The sequence below is a fragment of the Hippopotamus amphibius genome, chromosome 11 (assembly GCF_030028045.1).
Source record: "Hippopotamus amphibius kiboko isolate mHipAmp2 chromosome 11, mHipAmp2.hap2, whole genome shotgun sequence".
NCBI classification, from domain to species: Eukaryota; Metazoa; Chordata; class Mammalia; order Artiodactyla; family Hippopotamidae; genus Hippopotamus; species Hippopotamus amphibius.
Window position 1 is genome coordinate 15421331 of NC_080196.1, and position 17043 is coordinate 15438373.

The 17043-nt window shown below is 39.7% G+C and overlaps 1 long non-coding RNA gene across 1 annotated transcript; it reads left to right on the plus strand.

Annotated features, from left to right (window-relative positions):
- The first annotated feature begins 404 nt into the window (after nt 1–404).
- LOC130831572 (uncharacterized) lies at nt 405–15973 on the plus strand. Its single transcript, XR_009048076.1, has 3 exons — nt 405–500; nt 12674–12734; nt 14917–15973. It is a non-coding gene; the product is annotated as an uncharacterized LOC130831572 (long non-coding RNA).
- Nucleotides 15974–17043: the final 1070 nt, after the last annotated feature.

A 17043-nucleotide genomic window follows, 5' to 3' on the forward strand; every position in this document is an offset into this window, starting at 1 on the left:
GCTTAGCTTTTTTTTTCCTCCCCTAAGTAGCTTTGAGTCACTGATATGATTCACAACTTTAAAAAAACAGGTTGAACCTGAAATTTCCCTGGCAGGAAATGAGCTAAGGAACACAGCACAGGTGAAAGGGGGATGCCCCCCACCAGAAAAAAAGATCGTCCTTCTTTTCATTTTCTAGTTCCTAATATGAAATGTGGAAATGTCAACACATAGCTTTAGTCTCATCTCTCTGATCACACTGGTTGAAACAGTAAAATCAAAGGTGAAGTACAAAGCAATTAAATCTCCAGGATCCAACAGGCACATTTTTTCAGGTGTGGCTGGCCTTCCCACTCCACCCCCAGATGAGTCACTCAACATGAGGTAAACAGGGAAAGATGAATTGACGTTCTGTGGGAGAAAAGGCACGTACCAGGTCAGGTCTCGACCCACAAAGAAATCGTTGATGTCACACAGGAAGATACAGATGGCAAGAGCCAAGAGATGACTACCAGAAAGAGGTGAGGATGATCTAGCACAGCTGGCCCTGCTGGCATCCTTCAAAAGGGAAGAGATGGTAAAGAGCGAGTGGCACGAGTGCCATTGGGAAGGGCGTCTGACTGACAGAAGGTGCAGATGCACTTGGTTGTTTTAGAAAGTTTGCCAGGTTTGGAGAAGGATTCTCAAAAGTAAGAGGATGGTTTCAGTTTCCTGTCCTCATATCCTCTCCGCAACTCAAACTTCCAGTAATATCTGGAAGCCACCTTTCCTTCTCCTGGCCTCTTTTCCCGTGGATGATGTCATATCCTTGTGTTTGTCCAGAAGCTTATAAAAGCAATTATCTTAGGGAAATAAACAAGACACACTGGGAGAGTATAGCACTGTTAAATAGGAGTGGGGTGGTTTCAGCCCTTAGGCAAGTGCCAGGAAGTTACCCAGTGCCCACCCTACGAAGTGGACAAGAAAGTCTCCTGCCCTGGACCCCATATATAGACAGCTCACTCCTACTCTTCTCTGCCTGTGCCCTCCCTTCATGGCCAAATGGACACACCAGTCTAGAGCTCATGACCTCTCTCTAGATGACACAGCAGGCACCCAAGATCCTGGAATTCCCTTCCCAAATGACCCTGAGCCCTCTTCCAGGGCCTGCACTGGTCTCTTCTCTGGGTCTGGCACAAGACAGACATAACAGCTAGAACATCAACTCCTAACCCTTTAGGACCGCTCTTGGGGAGGTGGTAGACGGTGGACAGAGCTTGTATGCAAGACTAGGGTTCCACATATGCCACAAGGCCCCCACAGTACAGGATGGAGCTGGTAGTGAGAAGAGGGGTGGCCGGGGGACTGCAGACATTCACCACTAAGTGGTCTGAGAATTCTAAATTTGACCTTGACTTCCAATCACGAAAGTACATTCATTGATATAGGAGGATAGAACATATTTTGTTTAGCAATGTGTTAGCTTGGTTTAGACCTATGTCGTGTGGGCTTCCATTTGTGCCCTTGCCTGGCCCTGCGAATGTTGGAACTGGGGTGAAGTATACTATGTATTTCAATCAAAGGTTGGTTATTTACTGCTCTTAGGAGGATGAGTGATTTGCAATTTTATCAGTAGTAAAGGATTGTTTCTTTGATACATGTTCATTTTTCATCCTGTTAAAGAGATTGTTATGCTCTACATCCTAGAGCAATTTGTAACTTACTGTCAGTAATTCATGACAATACCAGAAGAGGGATTATAGTTTTTACGGTAAAGGAAAATTAAGGTGTCAGTTTGTATTATGGTTTCAAGAAGTAACTCTAATGACATCTGCTCCTTTTATTTAAATTTCTAGACACTTTTTTCCTAAGTGTCTTTATGAAAGGACTTTGTGAGGTCTCAGTATTTAGTAAATTAATGAATTTTCTGTATTCTAGTTTATTTTAGAGAGAGCACTATGGAAATATTCAAACATCTTTAATTCTAAAACATGTTTAGTAAATCTCAAAATTTGCACTGGTTGTTACTATGTAACTATCTTGGGTGCCATGCTCACATGCCTTGCTGCTCTACAGGTCATAAAAATACCAAATACCAGATAGACACCAAAGTCTTGTTAAATGCATCCTGACAAAGTACAGAATTCTGTTTTATAGTCTGTCTCTAACACCATTTAAGGAACTTAGTTTCAAGGGAACTTCATTATCATGGGATCTTGCTTGTGCTCTGGTCCTAACAGCAATCTTGGGGAATAGCATCGTCGTAAACTGCCAGTTATCATAATCCAGATGATCTGAAAGTCTTTGTGAAAAGGGGATAGGATTTTTTTACTTTTCTTAGCTTCATGACCATATTATTTAGGCTGTGTGTATTTAATTAATGATTTGAAATAGATATTAAATTCCATCATCTTATCGGTTTGGTCACACAATGTATAGTGGTAAAAGGATGTCCTGAAAGAGGATATAAGTTCACTCACCACGCAAATGAAACCCTACCTATAAGGCTAATGCCCTTTCCAGTAACAAACATCTGTAGTCCAATCCAAAGTCTTCAGGAAAAGAGGACAGATTCTCTCTCATTTCTCCATTTCCAAAGGAGCACATGTACCCCAGGTAAATCCCTTTACAAACCCCAGGTATTGTTCAGGCCGCACTTCCTTGCCCTTGGGTACCATGTTGCTTTCACTCTCTCTGCACTTGGCTGCTAATTGCCTTGACTTATCAGTACAACACCAGGCTGGCATTTCCTTCCTGACTGCTGGCACACAGTCATGGCTGTCACAGCTAGCATCACAGATATTCCCCTGCCAATGACATCCCTCACTGTGATCCCCGCCAGCTATCCCTGAGTCCACCACCGCTGGCTCTGCTGACTCTCTCATATTAGTTCCTTAGAAAAACTGAGAAAAGAAGGGACATCTGGGCTATAGACTTTCTGTCACCCAATGCAGACCCTTGACGTTGCTCTTTCACTGGAGAGGTATAAGTCAAGCCAGCTACCTACCCTTCTATACGGAAAGGTTAGACAGTTCCATTCACTCTCTTTGATTATCAGGCTGTGTAATAGCCTCTCCTCCAAGATGGTCTTTTCCCATCTTACAGTTCCCTTATCATAACGCTTGTCTGTGTGTCCTTGTATTTACTTGTCCACAAGAGCTATGAGAGCAGGGATTGTATCTACCTTGCAAACTTTTATATCTCTAGCACCTGGTCCTACCACAGCCTGTAAGTCTTTCTTAAACTGAACCGAACCTCAAAAATTTAGGGCAAAAACTGTACAGATATTTCTCAACACTACAGTGTGTGCCTCTAGACCTTCTTCTCTAGCTATCACCCAGCTTCCCAAGCCAACAATCACAAACTTCGATCAAAGAGAACCCCCCCCCTTATCACCTGGGTCTCCAGGCCCAGCCTTCCAGGGCATATGCAGGTTATTCTGAGTGTCTGAGTTGCATTTTTGTCTTGGTGGCTGAGGTTTTAAAACTACTACTCAAAATTAGGGGTGTGACTAGGAGAGGAGGGGGAAGCACATTTCTGTTTGGATCTGCAAGGGACACAGCATAATATCCCTGCTGTGGAAGCCATTCTCTCCATTGAAAGGGCTTCAGCCTTCAAGCTATGGCCCCACTGCATCTACCCCCCTGTCTTTGTTTGGTGTTGAAAACGAGATTAGGAAAGATGGGTATATAGAAATGCAATAGAAGAACAAGACATAGAAAAGGTAGGCTTATATATTCATTCTCAACTTTTAGTCTAATAAAGTCATCATTAACTAAACTATAACTTCATTATCCTCTAACAGGAGATAATTCTGACTTCCCTTCTGGCGTTTGGCATTTGTAAGTGACACAACGCAGAACAATTCTTATCGGAGTGTGGAATGTGGCCATATTCACCAAGACAAGCCCAACCGTCTTACCACTCTGAGGAGATGTAAAATTTTTTCCTTGGTTTGGGGCCACAGCTGCCATTCACAGAACCATAATGACTGCATATAAACCAGCCTCTCTGACAAGAGCCTCTGTGGGTCAAACTGTCCCTTCCTAACTACCTCAGGCATGGCTTTGGTGGCAGTTCTTAGCAATCAAAAAGTAGCACTACTTAAAATTTTTCTTCAGAGGGTACTTACAGTTTTTCTTTTTTGTCTTTCAACGTCATGTCCTATAGTTCACAAAATGGAAAATAATGATTTTTTTTACTGATAATTCATTTCAGAATAATTCAGTATCATGATGATGGCCGGAGAGAATGGAGGAGAGCCTATTGATATAAGACAGAAAGATATTGACCCTCAATGTATCATTCAACAAACACTTATGAATATCTATCTGGCTTGGTGCCAGGTAGTAAGAATGTAAAAACCCAGAGTCCTTGGTCTCCGGTAGCTAATAGTTTAATGTGGAGGAAAGACTCAAGTAAATCAGCAATTACAGCAAGTCTATTCGGTAACTGTGATGATAGAGTTGTATTTGGGTAGGGAAGAATATTTGGAGTGCAAAAAGAAAAAGGACATCCAATCCGACTGGGGGAGGTAATATCAGGAAATGCTTCCAAGATTCATGTTTAAACTGAATCTTGAAGGCCAAGCATGACATGGAGAAGATGAGGAGGGAGGAAAAGAGCAGCAGCATTCTGGGGAAAGGCCTTAGTACATGCAAAGGCATGCAGGTACGAAAGCTTAGTATGTCCTGGGAACTACAAATATGGCTAGAGAAAAAGGCAGGTTGCAGGATGGTGGGAGGTGGTGCTACATAAATCATCTGGAGCCAGATCACGCATAAGCTACTGTGCTAGGCTCAGTTTGGAGGACCACAGATTGGCTTAGGCTGTTTACTGTACTATAAATACTGCAAAGGGCAGAGAACATGTCTTCCTTGTACATTTCTATATCCTCAGTGCCTAGTACATGCCTACACTCTCAATAGATATGTGTTGGATAATTAGATTAATTTATTAATTAAATCCTATCACTGGAAGGATAATACTTTTTTAAAATTCTTTTATACTTATTTATTCATTTATTTGGCTGCATTGGGTCTTCGTTGCTGTATGCGGGTTTTCTCTAGTTGCAGCGAGCGGGGGCTACTCTTCATTGTGCTGCACAGGCTTCTCATTGTGGTGGCTTCTCTTGTTGCAAAGGATGGGCTCTAGGCCTGCTGGCTTTAGTAGTTGTGACACACAGGCTTAGTTGCTCCTCAGCATGTGGGATCTTCCTGGACCAGGGATCAAATGCATGTCCCCGGCTTTGGCAGGCAGATTTTTAACCACTGTGCCACCAGTGAAGTCCTGAGAATACTTTTTCAATCATTTTCAGGAAGAACAACTTTCATTTATATTAACATATAGTTAATGCAAAATGGAAAAAATGTAAAATACAAAAGATATTTTAAGTTAAAGATAAACAATTTTTTGGTGTTTTTTTTTTTTTTGAAAATATGAAATTGGCAAGAAGCTAGTATCAACAAGAAAAGGAGAGCATTCAAATAAATAAAATCAGAAATGAAACAGGGGATATTACAACTGATGTCATAAAAGTACAAAGGATCATAAGAGATTACTATAAATAACTACATGCCAACAAATTGGACAACCTAGAAGAAATGAATAAATTCCTAGAAATATACAACCTACTGAGACTGTTTTTTGAGGAAACAGAAAATCTAAACAGACAATTATTAGTAAGGAGATTGAATCAGTAATCAAAAACCTCCCCCAGAACAAAAGTCCAGGAGTAGATGGCTTCACTATTGAATTCTACCAAACATTTAAAGAAAAATTAATACCAATCTTTCTCAAAAAATTGAAGACGAGGGAATACTTTTGAGCTCATTTTACAAGGCCAGTATTACCTTGTTATCAAAACTAGACAAGGATGCCACAAGAAAAGAAAATTATAGGCCAATATCCCTGATGAACATAGATGCAAAAAGTCTCAACAAAATCTTGGTAAGCCAAAATCAACAATACATCAAAAGAATTATACACCATGATCAAGTAGGATTTATCCTGCGGATGTAAGGATGGTTTGACATCCACAAATCAATCAATGTGATATACCACATTAACAAATTGAAGATTAAAAATCATATGATCGTTTCAATAGATGCAGAAAAAACATGTGACAAAATTCATGTATTTTTGATGAAAAAAACTTTCAACAAAATGGGCTGTTCTTAAGCAAATAGACATTTTTCCAAAGTAGACATGTAGATGACCAACAGACACATGAAAAGATGCTCAAAATCACTAATCATCAGAGAAATGCAAATCAAAACCACAATGAGATATCACCTTACACCTGTTAGAAGGCTATAACCAAAAAGAAATAACAAGTGTTGTTAAGAATGTGGAGAAAAGGGAAATGTTGTGCACTGTTGATGGGAATTAAATTGGTGCAGCCACTGTGACAAACAGTATGGAGGTTCCTCACAAAATTAAAAATAGAACTCCCATATGATCCAGCAATCCCATTTATGGATGTATAGCCAAAGAAAATAAAAACACTACCTTGAAAATATGACACATCCCCATGCTCAGTGCAACATAACAGCTGACCCTTAAGCTATCTGAAGGTTAGGGGCACTGGCCCCTGCTCAGTCAAAAATTTACATTATAACTTTATAGCCAGCCCTCCACATCCAAGTTTCTGCAATCGCAAATTCAACCAACTGCTGATCATGTAGTACTATTGCACATATTTGATGAAAAAAAATCCAGTACGAGTGAATCCTTGCAGTTCATACCCATGTTATTCAAGGGTCAACTGTATTGACAACAGCCAAGACATGGAATCTATTTAAGTGTCCACTGATGGATGCGTGGATGAAGGACACATGGCATATATACACAATGGAGTATTACTCAGCCACAAAAAAAGGAGGAAATCTTGTCATTTGCAACAACATGGGTGGACCCTGAGGGCATTATGCTAAGAGTGAAATAAGTCAGAGAAAATAAATACCATATGATCTCGCTTATATGCAGAATCAAAAAACCAAACTTGTAGATACAGAGAACAAATTGGGGAGGGGGGTAGAAGTGGGTGAAGGTGGTCAAAAGGTGCAGACTTTCAGTTATAAAATAACTGTCATGGGGATGCAATGTGTAACATGGCGCAGGGTGACTATAGCTAATAATACTGTATTGTATATTTGAAAGCTGATAAAAGAGTAGACTTTAAAGTTCTTATTACACACAAAAAAAGATAACATTTAGTATCTACTACAATTAATATAAAGAGGTTTAAATTCCATCAAACAGATCTCTTAAGGATGCATGGAGTTCTAGGGGGTGGAGTCGTTTTCTTGTCTCATTAGATACACAGCAGAAAATATCTTTGAAGTTTAAAGTGCTGTGCAAGTGCTTCTCAGAATTCTAAGTTCACATACTGTCCCATGCCATATCCCTTAATTCGTTGTTTATCTAAAATTCAACTTTAAACTGGATGTCCAGAGTTTTGTCTGTCAAATCTATATCATGGCCTTATAAAAATACTGACTTCAGTAAAGTTAAACAAATATCTTTTATGCTGGTCTTCACGGAGCCACTAATAAATTCTGGTAAATAATGTTTCTCTGAGAGGGAACTGAATGTGCAGCTCTTCTCAAACTTATCTGAATAAAAATTCCTTTTTTAAATGAAAACTCCCCCAAGGCTGCTCTGAAGGACAATTATTCAATTATCTCCAGAGGTTCAGTGTCTTATTCACTAAGTATTTCTCTAATTCTTTATTGATTCTGATCAAATCATTTCCCCATTTCATGTCAGGAAATTATTCCTTCCAAGAGAGAGTCTGAAATCCCCAGCATGAAACACAAGGTCTTCCCCAGTCTGTTATTCACCTCATACACAGTCCTACCCACATGTCTCACTGAGCTCCCCTCCACTCTCTGAACATTCCACACACTTGCAGACCACTGTGGTCTTTGCACCTATTTCAAGAAATGCCCTTCTCTAGAGTCTCTATTTTCTCAATGAACCATTAATCCCTTAAATGAATGAAGATGTTCCTGACTCCCTACCAAGCAGTTAGTCATTCATTCCTTCCTTCTCTCACAACACTTGGTACATTAGTCTCTTAATACTTTACTCTGTTATAATTGTTCATTTACAGGTCTGGATCCCCCAGTAGACAGTCAGCTTTTCAAGGGCATCACTTTATGTTATTCACCTTTGAGTCCTCAGCTCAAAGCACGGGATTTGACACAGAGATGCTCAATAAATGACTGGTGAATTCATGAATGAATAGTAAATGTGATTTTTAAAATAGAAGATTCAGGTTGTGGACCCCTCCGCTTTTTCCTAAATCCTCTCTGTTTTGATTCTGCAGAAGACCTAGCATGTCTTCCAAGAAAATAACTATTTAGCAAATGGGTACCATTTTACAGAAATTGACTAAGAATTCTAATACTTTCTGTGAAAAGAATGAGAGGCAATGAAATCAGGTAAATGTCTGCAAACATAGTACCTATCTATGCATCCTTGCCTTCCCATGGATTATGATCGCATGATAAATTATTTAAAACATGTTTTTCTCTAGTTACATAGTTACATATTCAAAGAGATTTACTGACAGTCAACTAACCCTTTATCTTCCACACATGAGGTATATAATTATTTTCACTTTAAGAGGCATGAAAGTGTACAAAACCATACCCACAGTAGAGTAAACCCTCTTTAGGCATTAGTCTAAAGTTCCTGACTGATTTAACTACCTTCATCAACCAATTAGAGACCATAAATGTTGATAGATCTACCTGATTCAGGCACTTCTCTTAAAAGTATATGAGGGCTTCCCTGATGGCACAGTGATTAAGAATCCACCTACCAACACAGGGGACATGGGTTCGTGCCCTGCTCTGGGAAGATCCCACATGTTGCGGAGCAACTAAGCCCATGTGCCACAACTACTGAGCCTGCATGCCTAGAGCCCATGCTCCACAACAAGAGAAGCCACCGCAATGAGACGCCTGTGCACCACAACAAAGAGTAGCTCCTGCTCGCCTTAACTAGAGAAAACCCACACACAGCAATGAAGACCCAAAGCAGCCAAAAATAAATAGATAAATAAATATTTAAAAAAAAAGAAACTCTGAGTGGTTTAAAATAAATAAATAAATATGAAAAATGACTTCAAAACTCAGGACTTTATACATTCAACAAAAAGATTAACTGAGATGAGACTAATGAACCCATTATATGGAATAAACAATGTACAGTTTACTAACTACAGACATATAGATAAAAGAAGGAGGTATATGTAACTTCTTCTCACCTGGAATTTGCTCTCACACAAAGTTTTGATATACGAAGGTTTATTTTCCAATATATTTTCAACAACTAGGAGAATTTTACTTCAAGTATTAAAAAGTTGTGTATTAAATGTTGGGATTCCCTCTATGAAGGAAACTGAAAAAGAGAGAATTAAAGGCAGAGAAAAGAAAAAGGAAGTAAGATGAGTGATCCAAGCACAGTTGTTGGTCTAAAATATTTGCTGACTTGAGTTGGATCAAGATAAGGACATAGAAGCTTGTGTAATAAAGTGAAGAGAAAGATGTATTAAAAAAAAAAAAAAGCTAAGGGAAAGTAAATCCAGGCCTTAGAGACACACTATTAGGAATGAGAAGCCTGTGATGGGTAAAAGAGTGCCTGATGGCGAATGGATTGACATGAAGCCACCAAGGGCAGGAGGAAGCATGGTTGCAAAGTAGCGGGAGGCTGCTCAGAAATGCAGGCCTGACCAGGCGAAGCCAGCTCAGAAAGGGTGATACAGTTCTGCTCACTGTCAGCTTAAGTGAGGCTTTAGCTCTGAGGCTTCATAGAGACCCAATAATAAAAGTTTATTTATTTGAGAAATAAACTGTCTGGGATCATAAAATGTGAAAGACACTCACCCTGGGATGGAGGCCCAGAAAGACACAGGACAGCCTCAGAGCCCCACTGAGCATCTGGCAGGGACAGCCTGGACAGCTGCTGGTGAGCAAACAAGGACAAATGGAAAGTAACTCTCATCCATGCCCTGACGTAAAGGGCACGGACGAGATCATGAAAAGTGTCCTTATCTAGTGCGTGGTCTTTATGGCTTGGTTCTTAGTAACGGTGACAGTGAAGCTTTCATATCCCAGCTCATTCAAGGAGCTTTACATATAAGTCATTTAATCCTATTAACAATCCCATGAGGTTGGTACTATTGTTATTTTTCATTTTATAAACAAGGAAGCTGGTATATAGGAAGATCGCTCGGCTAGTAAGTGGCGCAGGGAGCAGCCGCCGGATTCTAGGCGGTCTGACCACACACGTGCTCACACGTACCCCCAGGGTGAAGCTCTCACAGTAACTGCCCAGCCGTCCTCCTCGGAGAGGTGCTAGGAAGGACCAGGGTGGTGACCGTCAGGGGTGCATCGTAGGGGCTGTCCCACACAAACACGTGTCCCAGTGGTCATGTCTGTGCCAAGCCACCACCCAGTACAGGAGCTGCTCACTCTGGCCCAAAGAAGGGAATGTGACCTAGGCTAAGTGAATGGAAAGTCCACCCCTTGGCCACAGTATAGTCCCATAGTCCAAGCGGTGAGCGTAAGAATCCCATCTGATGTAGAGAATAGACTTGAGGACCTGGGGGAAGGAGGGGGGCTGGCGAAGGGGAAGCTGGGATGATGTGAGAGGGTAGCATTGACATACATACACTACCAAATGTAAAACAGATGGCTAGTGGGAAGCTGCTGCATAACACAGGGAGATCAACTCGATCATGGGTGATGACTTAGAGGGCTGAGATAGGGTGGGTGGGAAGGAGTCTCGAAAGGGAGGGGTTATGGGGATATATGTATAAATACAGCTGATTCACTCTGTTGTACAGCAGAAAGTGGCACAACAGTGTAAAGCAATTATACTCCAATAAAGAGCTTAAAAGAAAAAAAAAAAAGAATCCCATCTGAACAGTCTGAGTCCTTCCCTAGGATCTTTCCAACTGCAATTCAGAGATAAATAGACATCTCTGGCAGCAGATCTTTCAGGATGTGACTTTGACAGTTGCTGAAGGCCACGTTTCCTACTGGGCAGAGAATGTCCATCTCTATTAACAGAGAAGGAAGCTTAAGTGGAACAGATGAGACAGAGACAGAGAGAGACAGAGAGCAAGAGAGCTAACAGTGTTTGGGTTCCTGGTTTCAGTCCGGGGGACCCCAGAATGGCTGTAGGTCCTGTGATGGTCCTTTGAGCTACCTCTATGCTCTTCAGATAAACCACTCGTTTTGTTTAACTTAGTTTGGATTGGTTTTCTGTCACTTGCTGTTCAGCGTCCAGGCTGAAGACACTTCTCCCATTTTGCATCTCTATCATCCCATCCTGGTTTTTAATCAGCTGCTGATGTGCTTCTGAATCCGACGTGGACCACATGCCGTGGCGGTCCACCTCCGCTGCTGATTCGCACCGGACCACACCACACCCCTGCGATCCGATCCGTGGATTGCAGAGCAGATTTCAGTCATTTATACCTACAATTCTCAAAGTTCAGCTTTCAGCCACATATATGTAATACTCATATTTCTATCTCTCTAGATATCCCCATTTTAATTGCTATTGCACAAATCTACCAAAAATGTGAAAGTGCCCCAAAATTTGGGTACTTTTTCTTTCCGGTGATGAAAAGCTTTAATCCTTATCTTTAAGCAGAAAATGAATAACCTACAGGTAAAGTGTACGCTGGAAAATATCTTCCTAGAAGTCTGTCCCACTCTGATTGATAGTCTCTGGTTGTGAAAACTGGGGTTAAAAGCTGGCCACCTCCTTCCTCTTTGAGGTTTTTTTATTTAAGTATTTCATCCTACCATATGAGCCACCGTATGACTAAATATTTTGCCTAAAGTACAGCTCATTAATAGATAAGCAGCTCTTCTCTCCCTCAGTCCATATTCGAGTGGACCACACTGTCTCTACATACACACACACACACACACACACACACTGAAGTACTTGAAAGTATAAATTAGTGAGTCAAAGATGGCAACCAAGAAAAGTTGAGATTTAATTCACCTGTATTATTTCTTCCCGTGGATTTTATTTATTTATTTAATATTTATTTATTTGGCTATACCAGGTATTAGTTGCAGCATGCAGGATCTAGTTCCCTGACCAGGGATGGAACCCAGGGCCCCTGCATTGGGAGCACGGAGTCTTAGCCACTGGACCACCAGGGAAGTCCTGTTCCCATAGTTTTGAATTAAGAGCTAAATTTTGGTTTCCAGCCATCTCATTTGGTTCTGAGTTTCTTAGATGGCTTTGTACATGATAAACCAATAGAAGTTTCTTTTTTAATTTTATTTTATTGAAATATACAGTAGTTGATTTCCAATATTGTGTTAATTTCAGGTGTACAGCAAAGTGATTCAGTTATACATATATATGTGTAAATACATATATATTCTTTTTCATGTTCTTCTCTGTTATAGTTTATCACAGGATACTGACTATAATTCCCTGTGCTATACAGTAGGACCATGTTGTTTATCCATTCTACATATAATAGTTTGCATCTGCTAATTCCAAACTCCCAGTACATCCCTCCCCTATACTCCCTCTCTCTTGGCAACCTCAAGTCTGTTCTCTATGTCTGTGAGTCTGTTTCTGTTTCGTAGATAAGTTCATTTGTGTCATATTTTAGATTCCACATATATGATATTATATGATATTTGTCTTTGTCTGGCTTACTTCAAAGACTGTGAAGCTGGGAGAGTGTGATCAGAATTAGAGCAATGAAATGCGTTGGAATTTTTGAGGTATGGGCTAAAGATTTTGATTGATTACAGACTTTGTAAATTAAATATGCATGAAAATATTTCAAAAGGAACCATTAAGAGAATAAGGAGGTTATAACTTCCTAGCTAATTGAGCAAAAACTTTAAAAAAAGAGAAAGGAAGCTCAATTAATCCAATAGAATGTTGGAAAGGAGGAACCTACAGATAATGTAAGACAATTAGAAAGCAAAAAAGTGAGAGGACAGAAAAAAATCCGAATACATCAGAAATAGATGTGAGTAGACTAAACTTTCCATTTAAAAGACAGATTGTTGTATTAGATTAAAAATAAATCCAGCTAAATGCTGCTTAAAGACACATATGTGAGACATAGGAACATGGGGGGAAATATACATATATAACATATATTTTATGTATTACATACGTAATCATATAAAATATAGGGACTTTCCTGGTGGTCCAGTGGCTAAGACTCCACACTCCCAATGCAGGGGGCGCAAGTTCAATCCCTGGTCAGGGAACTAGATCCCACATGCTGCAACTAAGAGTTCACGGCAACGAAGATCCCCTGTGCCATAACTAAGACCCGGCACAGCCAAATAAATAAATAAATAAATAAACATTTTTTAGAAAAATAAAATATATACTACATATATTTTATAATTTATAAATATATTATACATATTTTATGTTTTATACATTATGTATGTAACACATATATAATGTGTATTATATATTTTATATTATGTATGTTATATAGTTTTTATATATTTTATATATTGTAAATATTTTACATCATATAAAAATATATATATGCACACACACACGTCCTTAACCCAAACCCTAGAACAAAATGTTTCCAAATTCATATTAATTTTAATTTATTTTAAGAAATTAATAGAGGTATATGTTATATCTACATAACACCCCCAGTGGGGTTTGATACAGCACTTCATAATCAAGCAGAGTAATATTTCTGAAAGAAACATTAACATTCACACTAAGTGGAATAAAGACTAAACAGCTTCACATCAGCACAGATCAGGCTGCCAGATGAATTATGAAAAAAAAAAGCCTTTTGTTTTCAGAACTGCAGATAGGGAATTACAGACTTGAAGCAGGCAAACATTAGCCGAAAGAACTGGTATACCTGCAGCAATAACAAACCAAATAGGTTCTAAGGCAAACAACGTTATTAGGGGTTACCAAATAACACTTCTAAAGGCTTCAGTTCACCAGGAAGGTATACCAATTCTAAATTTATATATTCTTATTGAGATAGCTTCAAAGTAAAATTGATAGTACAATAAGGAAAATTTGATGTACACACAAAATAATTTCAATGTCTTATATATACTCTGTCCAGCATTTCAATGTGGGCCTCGTCATCCCAACTAGATTACAATAAGTCAGTGATGAGTGGGTGTTTTCCTTCCAAGTGAAAGGCCCTTTACACTCATGACCTCCTTTGAACTTCATGCCCCTATGAAATAGGAACTTGTGTGCCCTTGTGTCAACAAGGGAGGTCAAGTAATTTGCCCAAAGTCGCCCTGCTAAGTATCAGAGTTTGGATTTAAATTTAGTCCTGCTTGACTCCAAAGATCCAAGACCTTTTTGCTGGATCCTGAAATAAGCATAAGACATCATCCCCTAAGTTAGTGAAATTAAAATGGCAGCCATTATACAGGAGAATTTAAATTGAGACTAGTGATCTATACATAATATCTATCATTTTCCAGGAGGCATATTCTCAAAGTGTCCATGTGCAGGAGACACGTCCTAAAGGCTTATACAATCATCATCCTCCTTCATCTCCCCGAATCTTGCCATTTTCTCCCTGACCTTCAGACAGCTTTGAAAGGAGATGAAATCACAATCCCAAGACATGCTGAGATTTCTCAGCCTCTAAGTCACATTATTCTTGTAACACAAAAATGCAGAGTTGTTTGGGTAAGCAATGAATTTAGAGTTTAAAATCTGAAGCCTTTTAAACCTGTTTAAAATGGGTTTTCTACTTTCATTCACCGATTATCCGCCATCAAATAGAATGAGAAAATAATAACTAAAACCAGTGATGGTAACAGCAGTAGGCAGAAAAAAATACAGAGGAAAATAAAGTCTAGAAATAAAAACAGTATATATGTCCTCATGTTTCTAAAATACCAGAGACTACTGAAGATGCGGTGTCCTTCTCTTCCCCAGATACGTCAGAGGATGCTCAAGACAAACCACTGCTCGCCCTGTGTCACAAAGAACATGGGAGCAGGATGGAGACGTGCATACTCACAATCCACCACAAGAGAGCGCTCATCAAAAGGGAGTGAAAGGTCATCCTGCCCTAAATATGCACCGGAAGAGTAAATCCCTGCCTGAAAAGCTTGGGAATATTTTTATCATCAGGCACTGCTGCTAGAATTGGTAAAACAACGATCCAAATTAAGATTTTTTTGCTCCAATACTATTTTTGTGTTGTCAGTCCCATTTCTGTAAAGAATTCTTAGAGACACTCTGTAAAGAATGAAAACACATTTTTCCTGTCTGGTAAAACTGAAACCAAATGAGTTGCTCACATAAAACAATTCCAGTAAGCGTCAGCATTACGCGAATTTTATTTTAGGTAGGCTTTACTAAAAATTGGAGACTAAAAGGGATTCAGCCTGCATTTCCCTTTTAGAAAGGAAGGGAAGATGTGAATTTCAATTCTTTATAAACTATTGACGAGTGAAGAACTTGAGTTCAAATTCCAGTTTTACCTCCCATAAGTGTTCTTAGCAGCTGTCTCAGCCTTGCTGTCTCTCCATATCATTGGTACCAGGTTTGTCTTGGATAGCTCTTTCCTTCAAATGGCTTCCACTGACAAATCCATCCTATAGATCTAATCTGTCAACCAAGAGTCTGTTAGGTTTCCAGGTACCCAGCCACCAAGAGGTGGTATGTGTCCTATAGGCCAGAACAGGCACTGGGGTTGGGCATTTCTGTGTTTGAATGCTGGCTCTGCTTCTTACTAGGTCTATGTAACTATGGGCTAGTCTTTCAATATGCCTCAGCCTCTGTCTCCTTACCCATAAAATGCAAATAACAATAGAGCATAGACAGGGGTAGGGGATTAAGAGGTACAAACTACTATGTGTAAAATAAATAAGCTACAAGGATATATTGTGCAGCACAGGAATATAGCCAATAGTTTATAATAACTATAAATGAAGTAAAACCTTTAAAAATTGTGAATCACTATGTGGTACATCTGAAACTTATATAATGTTATACATCAACTATACCACAATAAAAAAAAAATAGAGACGAACAATTGTAAGGACTCGAGATTAATTAATATAAGGCATATAGTAAAGTGCTTAGTCTAAGCATGTGCTCAATAAATGTTAGGTCTTGTCATTTATTAATATTTATTGATCACCTATGGTGTGCCAGGTACTATTCTGGGTGCCCGAGATGCATCCATGAATGAAATTCTGAATGACCCCTGCCAGTGGGAGTCTCATTCAAGAGAGGGAAGGCAGATGGTAAGACAACAGGCATTGTAAGTAAGTACAGTAGGCCAGAAGGCAAGGAGGTAATCAGTGCTATGAAAAGAAGTAGAGCAAAGTATAGAGACTGGAGAGGGCAGGACAGTTGGTTTTTGTTGTTGTTGTTTTTGTTTTTTAATTAATTAATTTATTTATTGGCTGTGTTGGGTCTTTGTTGCTTTGTGCAGGTTTTCTCTAGCTGCAGAGAGCAAGGGGCTACTCTTCATTGGAGTGTGTGGGCTTCTCACTGCGATGGCTTCTCTTGTTGCAGAGCACGGGCTCTACGGGCTCTAGGCGCACAGGCTTCAATAGTTGTGGCATGAGGACTTCAGTGGTTGTGGCTTGCAGGCTCTGGAGCGCAGGCTCAGTAGTTGTGGCGCACAGGCTTAGTTGCTCCGAGGCATGTGGGATCTTTCCGACACAAGGATCAAAACCATGTCCCCTGCATTGGCAGGCGGACTCTCAACCACTGCGCCACCAGGGAAGTCCCCAGTATCCAGTACAGTTTTAAACAGGAGGTTGCTTAGGCCTCATTTAGAAGGTGTGGCTTGGTAAAGAATTGGAGACGGTGTGGGAGATACCATGTAGCTATGGTGGGAGGGGGGCATATCAGGTGAAGGTAACAAAACAAAACAAAACATGGCGTCTTCCCCCTTTAATCCTTCTGTCATATTTTCCCTTTTTATTAATGTTACACTCTTCCAAGATCATAGCTTTGAAGTTATCTTTAAATTCCTTTTTCACTTCAGTCTTTGTGTTCTAGCTTTTTTTTTTCTTTTTCTTTCCTTTTTAGAGTTTTTGGATT